This window comes from Alosa alosa, chromosome 17 (assembly GCF_017589495.1).
Source record: "Alosa alosa isolate M-15738 ecotype Scorff River chromosome 17, AALO_Geno_1.1, whole genome shotgun sequence".
NCBI lineage: Eukaryota > Metazoa > Chordata > Actinopteri > Clupeiformes > Clupeidae > Alosa > Alosa alosa.
Genome location: NC_063205.1, coordinates 31,064,880 through 31,083,718, shown reverse-complemented (window position 1 = coordinate 31,083,718; position 18,839 = coordinate 31,064,880). Strand labels below are relative to the sequence as shown.

General features: G+C 38.9%; 1 protein-coding gene across 2 annotated transcripts in view; it reads left to right on the top strand.

Moving 5' to 3' along the window:
• Positions 1-18,839, top strand: part of iqsec3a (IQ motif and Sec7 domain ArfGEF 3a) — a 130,506-nt gene that overhangs the window by 39,773 nt on the left and 71,894 nt on the right. The window lies entirely within an intron of this gene.

The following is an 18,839-nucleotide window of genomic DNA, read 5'->3' as shown; positions in this document are numbered from 1 at the left end:
TATCCTCACATTTTTCCCTTTGCAACTGTCAAGGAAATCCCATGAACACAGGAAGGCCTAGGGTAGACTATACTGTACATAAGATGGCCTAAAGATTAGCCCCCTCTGCATAGCATTCAGTGATTTGCATGCAGTAATTTCAACACTGACCTTGATCTAGCCTAGTTTGGCTATTTAAAGCTACTTTATTGCCAAAACACAACACAATGTAAATGAACTATAACAAACAATAAAGGCCTTAGTCATACAAAGTAGGCCTACTATTTTACTGACTATAAAAAATAATAATTATGTAGGAAGTTTAGAAGTGTAGAACCCAGAATTGACCTGCACACTACAAAAGTGCACCGAATTCAACACAAATGACTCAATACACTTGGAGGAGGTATGAGTCCTTTCTTTTCCAGATATCTTAGGATTTTGCCGTAGTATCGTTTCAGTATCGAGCATCGTGATATTTATGGCAGGTATCGTATCGAAGTCATAATTTTGGTATCGTGACAACACTAGCTGCTATGTGGCTCAGCTCTGGAACCAACTTTCGGATAATATCTGATGGTCTGCTAACTGTAGCCAGCTTTAAATCTAGACTTAAGACCAAACTGTTCTCAGATGCTTTCTGCTAACTGCACTGAGTTACAAATTCTGAATCTGCTTTGAAAATTATTCTACCTATTTCTTTTTTATTATGATCTTTACCTAGTGGGCAGCCGTGGCCCACTGGTTAGCACTCTGGACTTGTAACCGGAGGGTTGCCCAGTGTTTCCCATACATTGACTAATCTGTGGCGGGGCACCACAAAATCAAAATCGGCCGCCACAGATGAATATTCTATGTTTAATTTAATTTAATTTAATTTAAATATAAGATCAAATCCTTGCATTGCCATTGAGCTGCACTTTTTACGCATGCAGCCTTTCCTTACCCCGGCCTGCTCTCTGTCGTAGCCTGCTGCCCCTCCTCTGCATGTGCATTTAACAAAATATTCACGATGGTTGAAGGATTGTTGTTGCCACATAGAAGCATTGCATAGAAGACGTCTGGCTAAATTGCTATTAAATCCGCTTCAGCATCGTGCATCGTGACCATGCTGAAGCGCAAATTTGTTCAAAACTGCTGCATTGAAGTTAACTCTGCTAAGGTCTTATCACAACATAGTAGGCTACATTGAAGAGACTAAACTTAAAGTTAAGTTATGCAATCAAGCAGTATCTCAAAGCTAACGTTAGAATACTGTTTGGATGTAGAATTTAGCATGCTTAGCCTACTTACAGCTGCTTGTCAATTTCGTTGAAGGGCTCATTTTATTGACTCTGACACTGAATGTTTGCAAAATCCCGATGTAAATGGAAAAGTGTTTTCCAAAATCCCCGTTGTCCAAGTCAGCTACCGCCACAAATTGAATCCAATTCTGTGGGAAACACTTGTTGCCGGTTCGAGCCCCGACCAGTGGGCCGCGGCTGAAGTGCCCTTGAGCAAGGCACCTAACCCCTAACTGCTCCCCGAGCGCCGCCGTTGTAGCAGGCAGCTCACTGCGCCGGGCTTAGTGTGTGTTTCACTAATTCACCGATTGGGTTAAATGCAGAGACTAAATTTCTCTCAAGGGATCAAAAAAGTATATATACTTATACTTATACCTTTTAAACTAATTTTTAGGGTGCATGAAAATGCAATCTACTGTTATCCGATTTCATCTTCTTATTAGAGTGCATGAAAAGGCACTCTACTGTTATCCAATTTATTACAGTGCATGAAAATGCACTGTACTGTTCTTCCTAGGCAACAACTTCTTCTTATTATTATTCCGCTTACCACTTTTTCCGTATGCTATTTCTCTTGAACAGTTTAACTTAGAAACTTCATTCAAACTTTGTAACGTAGGTATTCAAACGGATGAAGCTGCTATGTCTTTTCAACTTTGAAACTTTTATACTTTTTAAACTATTAAAGAAAAACTTTTTAAAAATCCCCATAGACTTAACATTGCCGACATTGTGACATCATAATACGGCCGTTAAGCAATTAGAATCCTATGGCAGGTGTTCAGGCCACCTGGATCAACTGCCAGTCTCAGGCAGTGTAGGTTTTTGAACGTTCTAAGTTCCGCAACAATTGAAGGTTCTAAAATTCTATGTTGAATTCAATGAACCCAGATATTCTTTAGAACGTTCATTTCTCACTCCTTTAAGGGTTAAGCATACAAACTGGCCCTATTAAGACTACACATACTGTTCAACTGCTTCCTATGCCAAAAACGGTTTCAAAATTAAAGTCCTCAGTACAATATTTTACTATTAAACAATTTAACCCTTTAAACTACTGAACTTTTTAACTGTTCAGCCATTGTAACTGTTACTTGTCATCGACTATGACTCCTACCCACTGTAGCTAGTAAGCATAGTTAGCATGTTAGCATTGTTAGCATGTTAGTTAGCATTTTTAGCAAAACTGCTAAAAATGATTAGCTAAGTTAGCTAAGTAACATGGTTAGCATAGTTAGCATGTTAGTTAGCATAACTGCTAAAAATGATTAGCTAGGTTAGCTAAGTCACATGGTTAGCATAGTTAGCATGCTAGTTAGCATAACTACTAAAATGATTAGTTAGGTTAGCTAAGTCACATAATTAGCATAGTTAGGATGTTAACATTGTTATCATGCTAGTTAGCATAGTTAACATAACTACTAAAAATGATTAGCTAGGTTAGCTAAGTCACATAATTACCATAGTTAGCATGTTAACATTGTTAGCATGCTAGTTAGCATAGTTAGCATAACTACTACAAATGATAAGCTAGGTTAGCTAAGTCACATGGTTAACATAGTTAGCATGTTAGCATTGCTAGCATAGTTAGCATGTTTAGCAAAACTGCTAGAAAACATTAGTTAAGTTAGATAAGTAGCATTGCTAGAGCCATTCCAACTTTCAGTTATCGTCAAATATCTACCTATACACAGCCATTAAACTATTAAATTGAATTAATTCAACTTTGAATTGAATATCAACATTCATTAAACTTCCAGTCTGTCAACAACTTTTAAACTATTTACCTTCAACTTTTAAACAGTCTACTTTTAAACTATCTATTAAACTATCATTAAACTATCTATTAAACTAGCTGCCTATCAACAACTTTTAAACTATCAACTTTTATTAAGCTATGCAACCACCATGTCTATCCTAGCATCACCGTAGTAACCATCTCTGTATTATCTGTTTTAACTATACATGATATTTTACATCACAACTTTAGCATTTTCATGCACTGGTAATTCCTTGGAATTGCATTTCTAGTTATATGTTATTATTATTCCGCTGACGCTTTTTGTGCGTTCAATGCGGCTTCAAACGTTTAACATAGAAACTTCATTCAAACTGCGTTGCGTAGGTCTTACTTAGGTGACTGACAAAAATTTCCCCATAGACTTGTCATAATTGCCAATGTTATCACAGTAGGGCACTTAGAATCCTATGCCAAGTGTTCCGATCACCTCCAGCAACTGTCTGTCTCAGGCTTTAAGTATACAATATGGCTCTATTAAGACTACAGATCCTGTTCAACAGCTTCCTCTGCCCACAACTGTTTCAAAATAAGTCCTCACTACAATAATTCTATATTAAACAATTTAACCATTTAAACTATCCAACTATTTAACTGTTCAACTATTCCAACTGTCAGTTATCATCAACTAAGCCTCTAGCCTACTATATTAAACCACCACCTACCTAGCAACCAATTTAGCAACCATTGAAATTAAGCATCTATGTCAGTTTCCATAGCAACCAATATGATTATACTAGCAAAACCACTGTAGTAACTCCTTTATTTCTGATAGTAGCCACCATGGACACCCTAGCAACAACCTAGCAACGACTTCAAGTACCCTAGCAACAGCCTAGCAACCACATTCACAGTTAAAACCTAGCAACCAGCATAGCAACCACCATACTACTCTACTACTCTAACAACAGTCAGTTGTCATCAACTTTGACTCCGTCAACTGTTTCCTCTGCCCACAACTGTCAAAATAAAACTCCTCACTACAATAATTCCAACCATATTCACAGTTAAAACCTAGCAACCAACATCATTAACCTAGCAACCAGCATAGCAACCACCATAACTACTCTAGCAACAGTCAGTTGTCAACTCTGACTTCTTTCAACTGTTTCCTCTGCCCACAACTGTTTAAAAAATAAAAGTCATCACTACAATAATTCTATATTAAAAAAATGTAACCATTTTAACTATCCAACTATTTAACTGTTCAGCCTTTCAAACTGTCAGTTGTCATCAACTATGACTCCCGCCAACTGTTTCCCTTTGCCCACAACTGTTTCAAAATAACAGTACTCACTACAATAATTCCCTATTAAATAGCCTAACCATTTTCACTATCCAACTATTTAACTGTTCAGCCATTCCAACTGTCAGTCGTCATCAACTACAACTCCCGCCAACTGTTTCTTCTGTCCTCAACTTCAACTTCAAAATAAATCCTCAATACAATAATTCGCTATAAAATAATTTAACTATTTAAACTACTCAACTACTCAACAGCTTTTTTCTCTATCTGACCTCCATCTTTTTACTTAGATTATATTTTAGACAATATTCAACAATATTTCATTCAGCAGCCATTTTCATGCACTCGTAATTCCCTGGAATTACATTCTCTAGTTCTTCTTCTAACGCTTTTTCCGCGTTTAATGTGGCTTCAACCGTTTAATGTAGAAACTTCATTCAAACTGCGTTACGTAGGTCTTACTTAGGACAGGTGTGGAATGTATTTTTCATATTTGTAACTTTTATACTTTTTGAACTATTAATTAAAAACTATTAAAAATGTCCCCATAGACTTAACATTGGCGATTATGGCATCACAATAGGGCACTTAGAATCCTATGCCAAGTGTTCCGGCCAGAGCCATATGGTTCCGGCCACCTCCAGCAACTGTCTGTCTCAGGCTTTAAGCATACAATCTGGCTCTCTTAAGACTACAGATCCTGTTCAACTGTTTCCTCTGCCCACAACTGTTTCAAAATAAAAGTCTCCACTACAATAATTCCCTATTAACCCTTTCGTGCCCGTGCTGAACATTCCATTTTTGGTGCTGAATGACCTCCTCACACAAAAAACCTTATTTCTTGAGTATATTACATACCATCAATGGGATATACATATCATTGTAATCAGAAGGACTAGTTCTATGAAATGATGTAAAATACATATAGTAATGTTGATATAGTAATGAACAGTCTTTGAAATCCTCTCCAAATGTATATCCAAAATTTGTCAAAATTTAATTTAGTTCACTTAAAAAAGGATTTTTATCATATTTCTCTACAAGATAGAGGAAAATATAGAGTGTATGACTTGTTCAGCAAGTTGTGTGCTATTTAACAAAAAAAACTGATGGAATATCCTTAACCTTTCAAAAGTTATGATAAATTTAGTGATCAGTGTAAAAAATGCAGAAAACGGGATTTAGAATGTTGACAGAATTCACATTCTCTTTCTCACTAACAACATAAAAGTATGCATAAAAACTAATAATGAAGTCAGACACAATGGTTTAGATTTATTTGGTCTATAAGAATAAACCATTTATTTGTATAGAAGCAAATGATACAGTCAAAAAGAATGAAAAAAAAACACGTAACATTACCAGTAGTACAGGAAGTAAATATATTTATTTAAGACCATTTTGGAATAGAGACATAAAACACATGTGATTCAACAGATAAAACTTTCTTATATGATTCAGTGTAATATGAAAACTATGTACATATATAAAATAATATAAGTTAATGAAAAGCTAGAGATACAATCAACTTCAATATCACTCAACAATAAATAAAGTCTAAACATTTGAAAGTAGATCACATAGTAGAACAAGCCTGTGGAGAAAACACGTACACACACAAACTCACACATACACACAAACTCATACACACTCACTTACACACAGAGAAGGGTGGGAACCGGAAGGTTGAACACAGAAGACCTATGGCTCATCACGAAATGCATCCCCTTCTGCAGAATGCCAAATCTGAAAGCAATTTCGTTTACTACTAAAACAAAGTCGCCTACCATTACACTCGGGGGCCATACAAGCTATTTTAGTTTTATGCTCCTTTTTAAGTTTTTTATAACATAGGCAGCAATTCCTCAGTGGCTCCTGCTGTACAGGAACATGTACCTGATGGAAAGACGACGGACTAGTAGTTGGAGGAGCTGAAGGCCGAGGCTGAAAAACTGTGTCGACGGAAATGCCTGCCAGCTGTCGTGATAGATTTTCTCTAAAGTCTATCTGGCTGTAGCTACCTAACCTAGGCTCAACACCAGATTCTGCATTGCGCTGCCAGTCTTGAAATAATAAGAAGCTACTGACGACGGCAATGTCCACAAAGTGGAGAAAAAGTGTTTTCCACCACTTCTGTGTTTTTTGGAGTACACAATATGTACTTATCATTTGGTCCGACCTATCAACGCCCCCCATGTATTTGTTGTAATCACTTACCACAATAGGCTGACGTACAACTTTTTTGTCCCAAACCGAATTGCTCTTCACTAGTCTAGATACATCAGTCGAATCATTCGCATTGTGGAAATTGGACAGGCAGGTTACTGCAGGAGTGTCCTTCCACTGTACTGCTAAAACATTACCCTCTATTCTACGCCACCTCATGTCCCCACGACTTGCCCTGCGCTCCCATTTTTTTATATCTTTTAAGTCGTCCGGAATTTTTTTACGGTTTATCCTACATGTTCCGCATGCATTTAGGCCCCATGTTCTAAGTTTAATCATAAGGGTTGGTGATGTATAGAAGTTATCAAACCAAATGGTGTGACCACTATCTCTAAATGGCTGTATTAGCTCCTCTACAACTTTTGAGGCTAAATCCAAGACGCGACCATCACGACCACCTGTGTAAATATTAAAGTCTAAAGTATACCCTGAATCTGATGTTGCTATCACCCACAGTTTGAAACCCCACCTAACTGGTTTCCCTTTCATATACTGCTTAAATCCTGAACGACCTTTAGATTTTACCATGCGTTCATCTATGCTAAGGTGCTGACCTGGCTGGAATAACTCTAAACATTTATTTTTTAGGTGGTCCATCAAATAACGCAGTTTCCTAAGACGATCTTGATTGTTTTCTGTAGCTGGATCTACTACATGCAGAGCAGCTAACAGAGCCTTAAAACGATTGCGCGACATGAACAATTTGGCCCACGATCCCTGCAAAGACTTGGTTCCCCAGTAGCGGTGGATATTAGGGAGGGAAGTGAAGCCCATGTAAATGATCAGCCCCAGAAACCTGTGAAACTCTTCTGGGGTCACTTCATCCCATGTCCCTGCACTATTTGCATACGACGGCCTACTAAGCACAAGCTCCCACCCCCTCTGGTTTGTAAAGCCACATATGTCTGACACAACAGCGTGAGTGAAAAACAACATAAAAAAGTCTATTTCACGCAGAGTTTTAGTGGCAGTTTGCACTGCCCTACGTACGCCACCTAAATCTACACCTAAGGGACGACGCGGACTAAAGGCTATCGGAACTAGTGCTTCTGTGTCCCTATCACCATACGAAGGAAAAGGGTCAGAGAAGCGTTTACGCTTCCTCCCTGACACAGGACCTATGGGAGAGTGACTAATCAACCCCAAACCCACCAAATAAAATTAATTAATAGAAATGTTGACATATTTTACATATGAAGTATTATATAATACATGCAATCAAATACTTACGAGACTGAGGATGATGGCAGGCCACTCTCCGCCTCTTCCTCATCCTCCTCCTCCCCCCCGTCACTCAGCAGCTCCTGATCAAGAAGGTCTTCTTCTTCTTCCTCCATTCCCTCATGGTTTTCTGCTTGATGAGCTGCTATGAGCTCAAGCTCATCAGCTGTCAGCTGCCTCCTTCTCTTCAGGCTGACAAGAAGGTCTGCATACTTGTCATCCTCCATCTGAAACAACAAAACCATAAATGTAAACCAAAACTGTAGATGCGTGTGTGTATGTGCACACACACACACACACACACACACACGAGAAGATGTACTGTAGACTAAACTATTGATGAGTTCTGGATGACTCAAAATAGCATGACCTGAAAATGCAAAGTAATTTTATTACACACTTTACACAAGGCTTTAGCTACCCTAAATCTGATTGCCTGGCTGGCATCAAGAAAAAGATTACATTTCACATATGATTACATTTCACCTAGTGACTGACTGATGATGACATTTCTGAGAGAATATATTTTTTAACATCATGATTTCTATAACTACATATTGAGGAGTAAAAATAGCTTAGTCTATTTCATGTCATGCATCTTAGAAAATGTTAGACCAAGCAAGCACATCTGAGTCATTTAGTCAGAGGTTAGCAAGCAAGCTAGTTCACTACTGATAAAACTGCCTAGCGAGGTGACAACCAAACAAAAGGCAATTAAAACATTTCTGACAGAATCTGTGATTTCACACCATGTTTTCTATAACTACATATTGCGAGGAGTAAAAAATATCGATCAACTTATTTCATCTCTACCGTAACGTTAGACGCAGCCCACGAATATATTCAGCTTTGATATGCTGTACTTACCTGTCAACATTATCCTTAGCTAACATGCAAATTGGTACGAGAAAACAAACTTACTTACATGTTATATAGGCTACTTACAGGGTTTTAAATTAATTGTTAAATGAAAACAACTGACATCAAAAGCAAACGAGAATATTACAAACCGTTCAGAGTAATGCAGCTAGCTAAAGTTTTCATGCCGGGTACACTAACGTGAGCCCCGCTATGCCATAATGTTGACGCTAATGAAAAGCTTATTACTGTCAAATAACATGATTTTAGGACTATAAATTAAGATTAACCATAACTACAACCGATTTAAAATAAATCTTACCTCAGTTTGTCCAGCTGTATGGGTATCAGTCGATGTAATCTCCCAAGGTGTACAGACGGCGTCTGCAGCTGTCCACATCAAATGGAGCGACTGAAGTGACATTATTTTTCACGACTCATCTTCAAGTATCCAAAAAAATTCGCGCCATAAACCTCTTAACCAATCATATCAAATTGAAGCCTATGTTGTCAGCATTACGGGGAAGATTTCAGAAATAAAATCAGTCATTGGACAGCTGAGATATAAGACGATTGGTCATCGTTAAAATTTTAACGAAATTAGAATGGTCGGGCTTGTAAGGGTTAAATAATTTAACCATTTAAACTATCCAACTATTTAACTGTTCAACTATTCCAACTGTCAGTTATCATCAACTATGCCTCTAGCCTACTATATTAAAACACCACCTACCTAGCAACCAATTTAGCAACCATTGAAATTAAGCATCTATGTCAGTTTCCATAGCAACCAAGATGATTATACTAGCAAACCACTGTAGTAACTCCTTTATTTCTGATAGTAGCCACCATGGACACCCTAGCAACAACCTAGCAACGACTTCAAGTACCCCCTAGCAACAGCCTAGCAAACCACATTCACAGTTAAAACCTAGCAACCAACATCATTAACCTAGCAACGAGCATAGCAACCACCATAACTACTCTAGCAACAGTCAGTTGTCATCAACTTTGACTCTGGCCAACTGTTTCCTCTCCCCACAACTGTTTCAAAATAAAAGTCTTCACTGCTATAATCCCTATTAAATTATTTAACCATTTAAACTATCCAACTTTTTAACTGTTCAACTATTCCAACTGTCAGTTGTCATCAACTATGACTCCCGTCAACTGTTTCCTCTGCCCAAAGCTGTTTCAAAATAAAAGTCCTCACTACAATAATTCCCTATGAAATATTTGAACCATTTAAACTATCCAACTATTTAACTGTTCAGCCAATCCAACTGTCATCATCAGCTATGACTCCCGCCAATTGTGTCCTCTGCCCACAACTGTTTGGCAGCCTGGGCTTTTCAGTCAACTAGTGTGATCAACTTCCAATCTACATTCAACTTTTAAACTGTCTACTTTTAAACTATCAACTTTTATTAAGCTGTGCAACCACCATGTCTATCCTAGCGTAATTTTCATGCACTCGTAATTCCCTGGAATTACATTCTCTAGTTGACTATTGCCCTTCTATGCTTTTATTTGCTATTACTGTTTGCTTTTGTTTATGTAAAGCACATTAAATGACTTCTGTGTATGAATTGCGCTATATAAATAAACTTGACTTGACTTGAATTTACAAAAAAAACAGCAATTGCCATACATTTTGTTATTGTTGATTAATATAAAAATCAAAGCATTAAAAAATAAGTTAGGTAAGTCAAACAGGTGCACAAACAGAAAAGACAATTACCTTCTGAAGGCACCCTTGCCACCATCAGCATGTATGTTAATTCTCAATATCAGTTTATTTGTGGGGGCTCTGTCAATAGAAGATAGAATTAAACAAAATTATGCATTCTGTACAATAAATTTGAGTAGGGCTGTCAAAATAACTGATTAATTTCGATTAATTAATTTGAGAAAAAATAACTGATTAACTCATTGAATGCCAAGCTGTTTTCGGAAGCTTTGTCCTAGAGTGCCAGCAATCTAGACCATTGTTGATGGTTTTTGTACAGCCACAGCATATTCTGTAATGAACACATACAATGGCTCGTTTGAAAGGTGAGACTTTAAGCTCTCAGTGGGTGCAAACCGTGTATTTCTACACGCCTCTGTTCCTGAGAAATCCCAAGCTAAACAGTGGCTAGTTTTCATCAAAATCGCTGTTTTTTTTCTAGAAATGGAGATATAACGTCTTTCATAAAATATGAAGTGTTGCCTGTAAAGTTTCCAGGAAGTGACCTGGCGAGACTGCCACCTAGTGATAGACCCACGAAAATGGCCTGGTTTTGAGCTGAAGTGCATGCGTCACTGATTCGACCCAAAGCGGCAACCGAGTTATGATAAAATGTCCATATTGTGCGTTTTCATGAGTTTTCGATCGTCATATATTTCATTTCCATTCATCACAGAGTTCCCAAAATCACATATAAGGTGTGTTGGAGTGTCTAGTTTCGTAATTAAAAAAAAAAAGCTAAAAACGTAATATTACGTTTTTGGCACTCAACGCATGGGAAGGAAAAACGTAATATTACGTTTTTGGCACTCAATGAGTTAAAAAAAATAATGCAGATTAATCGATTCCGTATGACCTTTCGACCCCGAGCCGTTCTAGTCAGTAACCATTAGACTGTAAAATGAAGGAGAGAGAAGAAAATGTGCTGCCTAGATCATTGATTGGAACATTTACTTTTAAGTCGCACATCAATGCAAATTATGTTGACATAGAGGGGAGTGTTAATTTGAGTCTTTTAACTAATGTCCCCCATTCAAGCTTTGCTCAAAAGACTACAATCTTTAAAGATTTTTTTCCCAAATCTTGTCAAAGTCTTCTGGTGTAAGGAAGGCTTAAAGGGATATTCCGCAATTTGGGGAATTACACTCATTTTTCACCTCCCCTCGAGTTAAACAATTGATTTTTACCTTTCTCCAGTTCATCCAGCCGTTCTGGCAGTCTGGCTATACTACTTTTAACTCCAGCCTAGCATACATGTAGATGATTGAATCGGATTAGACCATTAGCATCTTGCATGCTAGCATCACACTTAAAGTGACTTCATCGCTAAATTGAAACCCTGTCTGTCATTTAATTACCTGGAGAAAGTAATTCAAGCTTTTATTACATCACGACTGGATTACTGTAATTCACTTTACCTGGGACTCCCTCAAGCACTGGGCCCATATTCCAAAAGAATTTTAAGGCTAAAAGTAGCTCCTAACGGGCAGATTTAGGAGCAACTCCTAAAAATAATGGGCGTGCCACTTTAGGACTCCTAATTTTTTTGACTAATTAATTCACGAAGCATTTTTGACCTAAAAGTAGCACATAAGTCTGGGACAGCTTAAAATAAGTCGAGAGGACTCCTAACTCACTAAGACCTATTCACAAACAATCCTAAACCGCTTTTTGTGGCATTTCATGTTGCAATGTTTTGAAATGCACATGCAGCCACAGCTCTCAACCACGAGGTAATAATTGTGCATTGTAACTAAGGGATGCAATAACGCCACCAACAACAACCAAAATCATTGTCAACATGTAAACTAAATGTAACGTTTCATTGTAGGCTAAATCAAATGAAATTGTTTCTCCTATTTACATAGTATAGGCTACGTGTCTTCATACAGATTATGTAAAACATGTTGCAAAGGTACTGCATCAATTCACCTGACCTGTCACCTGTCTCTCATCGTCGTAGGGGAGTTTTTTGGCATCATTACCGCCTTATAATCATCAGCCAATCAAGGTTGTCACTTATATCAAGCTTTGTGCATGAGTAATGACGTCAACCATAGCTACGAAGACTCACTCTTAGTATAGGAGTTGTCATTTTTCCTTACTAAGAGTAGTTCTGAGAGGCTTTGTGAGGATTTGTGAAAACTCCTAGCTAAAATCTTTTAGTGCAATTAAGGAGTTTGTGCTTTGTGAATACGGGCCCAGATATCTTGCCTCCAGCTAGTCCAGAATGTGGCAGCAAGACTGCTGGCTGGATCCAAAAAAAGGAGCGTATTACCCCCATCCTAGCCTCTCTCCACTGGTTGCCCATCCAGCCCAGAATTCATTTGAAGATTTTATTGATGCCCTAAATGGCCTGGCCCCATCTTACATTGCAGATCTCATTCAGCATCACTCAGCCCCCAGGTCCCTTAGATCGTGCAGCATGGGTCTTCTGCATGTACCATGCACCAGATTCAGGCAGAGGCGATAGAGCTTTTGCTGTGGCTGCCCCGCGCCTTTGGAATCAGCTGCCAGCTTCTATCAGAGATGCTCCCTCCATCACAAGTTTTAAATCTAGGCTCAAAACACATCTCTTCTCCCTGGCTTTCCCTGCCCTTTCATGATTGTTATCTGATTGATATCTGTATTCATGTATTGTCTTTTTAAATACACTATGTACGTCACTTTGGTCAGTGTGAACTGTATTTTAAATGTGCCTTATAAATAAATTTGACTTACTACTTACTTACTTATAGCACACGCCAAAGAGACTCAAGGTTAGGTTAGTAATTTATGGACTCTAGAACTTCACTTGCAAAATTGAGGCTAGCCTTAATGTTAACTGATAGATAAGTGCTATTTCAAGAAAAAGTCCTTGTATATGGCTCTAGAGGCATTTCTTAGTAAAAGTTGGGAACAGGACTTTTTATCATATTTAACATGTGCTGAATCCAACTAGCCCTGTTCCCAAGCAGAATTTTGAGTTTTTGACCATCTAATTAGCATCAACAAAATGGCTGCCAAAATGGCGATTTTGGGCACTTTCTGTACCACGGGCATCATTGTACCATGTAAATAAATTATATTGTTCACATCTGTGCATCTCAGAAATCTCCCGTGGGCAATAAATAAAAAGTAAAGGCTATGAAAAATATAAAAATGCAAAAAAAAATTATTATTATGCTAATTAGCCTTATTATCACCTCATGAACCATACTCTTGACTATGTTTACGGTCCTCTTTGGCAAAGAGTCTGGCCTGGCTTCATTGGTAAACATCTTCGTGGTGGGTGGACACGTGTTTGGAGTTTAAAATCATTGGAGTTCCTTAACTAATCACGAACAACTGGTTCACGAACACGAACACTGATGGGGTGTGAAAAACCAGTGATGCGTTGAGCAGTTTTCACCATCCTCTGCCGTGCTTTCCGGTCGGAGGCGGAGCAGTTGCCGTACCATACTGTGACAGTTGGTGAGGATGCTCTCAATGGTGCAGCGGTCTGAGGAGAGAGGTTGTGTTCTTTAGTCTCCAGGAAGAAGAGATGCTGGTGAGCCTTCTTGATCAAGGTAGAGGTGTTGAGGGTCCAAGAGAGGTCCACAGAGATGTGGACACCCAGAAACATGAACTGGTGACATGCTCCACCTCAGTCCTGTTGATAAGGATGGGGCTTTGTGTGCTAGCTTTTGACTTCCTGAAGTCCACAATGAGGTCTTTGGTCCTCTTGGTGTTGAGAGCCAGGTTGTTACGTGCTGGACCTCCTCCCTGCAGGCTGTTTCTTTAGTGTTGCTGATGAGAGCAATCACAGTAGTGTTGTCTGCAAACCTGATAATGGTGTTAGAGCCATATACAGGTATGCAGTTGTAGGTGAAGAGGGAGTAAAGGAGGGCTCAGCACACACCAGTGTTCAGGGTGAGGGTTGAATAGGTGAGGTTATCTAATCTAACAGACTGCGGTCTGTTGGTTAGGAAGTCCAGAATCTAGTTTCAGAGGGAGGTATTGATGCCCAGTTCACTGAGTTTGGTGATCAGTTTGGAGGGGATAATGGTGCTGAACTGAAGTCAATGAACAGCATTCTCACATACGAAGGTGTTGCTATTGTCAAGGAGGGACAGGGCAGAGTGAATTGCCGTAAAGATGGCATCCTCTGTGCTCCTGTTCTGGCAAATTCTCTTGAAGCACTCTATACTGCAAACAAAATATACCTCTGGGTACAAATAAAGTAACTTGAACTTGCACTAGTTATAAAGTTATTCATCTAACTATTAATTCACAGGACATTCAATCATTTTACTAACACAAAGGTTATGAAGAAATATGGGTAACACTTTATGGTAAAGGTACATGAATTATCATGAATTCATGCATTAATTAATTCATGATTTATGCATTACTTCATTCCTTTATATCCTATGAATCATCAGGAATTGACAGGAATTCATATACTCTCATTCATGATGACATCATGTATGAACAACACATCAACTAAAGCATTAGATGTGATGGGTATATCATTATGATTTATGATTTCTTAAGCATGATCATCATGATTACATGAATTTTAGGTTAATTGGTCATGCATTCATCATGTCTGTGGCCCCTCAACTAAAGTAGTGAATAATGGCATGTGTTTAGAGAACTCCAAAGTTATGTTCAAATCAGAATTTGAGCAGTGATGACCACATTTTTGGCAGAAAAATAAATAGTCATGATCATGCTTAATACATCATAATTCATAATGATGTGCCCACCGTACCTAATACTTTAGTAATGTGTTCATGTATGAGGTCACAAATGACAAACTATGAACTCAGTAAATTCCTGATGATTAATTAGATATTAATGAATGAAGTAATACATAAATCATGAATTAATTCATGCATGAATTCATGATAATTCATGTACCCTTACCGTAAAGTGTTACCGAAATGGGTAAAGGCCTATGTAACTTACTCCAAGACTACATACATTACCAACCTAATTCACTTCAATTATGTAAAATGTAATGTAAATCAGGTTTTATGGCCAAGTATACTTGCATATACAAGGAATTTGGTCTCTGCATGTATCCCATCCGGTGAACACACAGGTCACACATTAGTGAACACACAGGTCACACATTGAAGCACACATTAACCTGGAGCAGTGAGATACCTTGCTACAGTGATGCTCGGTGAGCAGTGAGGGGTTAGGTGCCTTGCTCAAGGGCACTTTTTTTCCTACTGGTCGGGGATCGAACCGGCAACCCTTTGGTTTCAAGCCCGAAACCCTCAAAAAAAAAAAAAAAAAAAAGTCTCATTCGTCAAATACCGTGTGCCTGCTCAGTTATAAAATTTTAACAATTACATTTTTCAAAGGTTTTTTCAGGTAATTAACATAGGCATGATATAGATTGTTTTTCTTTTTTTCACAGCCTGTATCCTTGATCTATTGGCCAAGGGAGATTTCTGTGAACAATATGAATTAATTTTGGCAACCATTTTGTTTATGCTAATTAGATGGTCATAAACTCAAAATTCAGCTTGGGAACAGGCTAGTTGGATTCAGCACACCTTAATTATGTTAAAAAGTCCTGTTCCCAACTTTTACTAAAAAATGCCTCTAGGAAGCACATATCTCAAAAATATTTCCTGTCTATGACATGAATAAATGAACACACGTCTTTTTAAGTGGTTGTAGCTTCAAGTTTTTTGCAGATTTTTTCCCCCTCTTGGTATGCATGCTGAACGTGACATTGGGGATGTGGACGCAACGTCGATTCCACTTTTGATTCGAAATTCGAGATCGGGGTGTCATTTTGATCAATTTTCGACCTAAAACCGAAATCGTGACAGCCCTATTTCAAACTCCTTCAGTGTTCCTAGATTCTCCTTGAAAACCTTGGCATGCCAATTGAGTACTATTTCCAAAGTCTCGCTGGCCTTGTGTTCTGTCCTCACTGTCTTGATTTCACGCCAGTCCAGTCTGATGTTCCTTAGCCATTCATGGCCAAACAGTGGTGGTGACTTCCCATTTACCACATACAGGGGCAATCTAGCTTTCTCTTTGTTCAACTTGACCCATACTTTCAACATTCCCGCTGGTATAAGCAACTTTCCTGTATATGTTTTCAAAACTACGTCCATCTTCTGTAAACATACAATAGGGTGCATAAGTATTTGAACACATGCTTAAGTTGACTAAAAAGGAATATAAAATAATCTTTTGGAAATTTATCTTAAAGGTGCTCTAAGCGATGCCACGCATTTTTTAGGCTAAAACATTTTGGGCTGTATTTTGCACCCTGGCGCATGGCGTAAAACTCGTTTTCCACCCGGTGCAAAGTTTAATTCTTTATTTTGCATGTTTATTTTTTAAACAATGCGCCCAAGGGTGTGGCAATTAACAACTTAGGGAGTGGCCTGGCACATTGTCTAAAAATCGCTATTGTACACCTGGTCAGAAGTCTATGGTGAGTTGTTTATATGTTATTTTAAGAGCGCATTGTCAACAGTCATATGCACAACACACCGTCCTTCTATCATCCATGAACGCACACCAGCGCACGTCCATGCAAAACATTACAAATTGCACGATTACAATGGGAAGCATAATTAGAATAAAGATATTACGAAATACTGTATCTCTTGATGAGTAGTTATTCTCCATCATTTGCAAATTGGTAATGACGGTTAAAAGTGATTAGGGGAGAGGCGAGAGACACGTATGGAGCACAGCTGAAGACGCACTGTCACAACATATAAGCAACTCTTCTGCAGGATAAATGTTTTTTTATTCAGTCATTTGAACAATATTAGGGTAAGTGTTGCTTTTTCCAGCCTATGTTTTTTATGGTAACCCATTGTCAGTCAATAGTGAAAGTAACTGCATATTGTCGTTGACTGACACCATGGTGAAGTTAGTTTCACTTTGCCAATGAGTTCAAATAATAGAGGAGTGCAAATGCGTGAAGGCTATGCTAGGTTTTAGTAAAGCATGGTTTAGTGGAATGACTATTCCATACGGTCTCGCAAGCAGTCTCCTTCAAATGCGCCGTTGAATGTCAAAATACCGATGCATTTATTTGACATCACGCTTTGCGCCGTTAAAGGGAATGACAGACAGTCATGGGGGTGTGTTTGGGGCGTAACAGGTTTAAATGATGACAGCCCCAAACACACCCCCATGGCTGATTAAGAAACCTAGGAACACCATGTTGCGCCATGCGCTCAACGTTTGATAACGAAAACCCTCCCAATGTGGACTGGACATCCTACTAAATTTGAACAAGCTTTTGACGAGTGACGATGCACTTTTGACTGTCATGATAGAGCCCCTAATGTCACTTACTGCAAACATCACCTAACCAACTGCTAGCTATCTGTGTCCTGAATACACTGTAAAAAAATGCGATCTCTGTGGACAGCCCAGGCTCCAAAAACGGCAACAAAAACAACCTGGGCAAACCTAGCCCATAAAAACAAACTGTTCCAGCAAATCACAGACGAGATGCGCATTTAGGAGAGTTTCAATTGCATGGGAGCAGCACGGGAGGGAGGGGGAGGAAGTAGCGAGCGAACTAGATTGAGGAAAAGACAACATTGTCCTCCCCTTTCTTGTATTCTTCTTGCTAACGTCCAATCACTGGATAACAAGCTGGATTATTTCAGAGCCAGACTGACGGGATATCAAGAACTGCAATGTCTTTTTACTGAGATGTGGCTGGACCTCTTAATGGACCTGAACCTCTTGATTACAGAGTCATTCTACCGGAGGGACTCTCCAACCTTTAGCAGAACAGAACAACTGAGTTGGGCAAGAACAGAGGAGGTGGTCTGGTCAGGTATTCTGGTTAACAAACGCTGATGTGTGGATGTACAAACAACAGGGTGCTCTCCTGACCTCGAACATCTCATGGTCAAATGCAGGCCTTTCTATCTACCCAGAGAATTCTCAGCAGTCTTTTTCATCGCTGTTTACATTCCACCACATGCTGGATGACCTGTATGAAATCATCGATTGGCACAAAACTCTACATCCGGAGGCTGCATTCATCGTGGCAGGTGACTTCAATAAAGCCAACCTCAAGAAAGTTCTACCGAAGTACCATCAATATGTGAGCTTTCCAACTCGAGGTGATAACATCCTGGATCCCTCCATACAGCCATGCCTACAAAGCACGGCCCCGCCCAGCCTTCGGCAAAAATCGTATCACTCGTCAGTCTTGCTACTGCCCGCCTATAGACAGAAGCTGAAATGAGAGCAGCCTACAATTTGCTCAGTACAGTGCTGGATGGATCAATCAGATGCTGCCCTGCGTGACTGTTTCAACACAATAGACTCGGGAGTTTTTCGGACTGCTGCTGATAACATCTAGCCTAGAAATCTAGACGCACCCTAGCGGCGGCAAATTAATTTGCTCAGCCTGTACGTCTAGTAGCAAACCATAGGAATTTCTTTTGGCTAACACCGTGGATGTTATCCAATCACAGCGCTCTATTTTGTTAGAGAGTCTTAAGGTGGGCTTAACAGGATAACGAC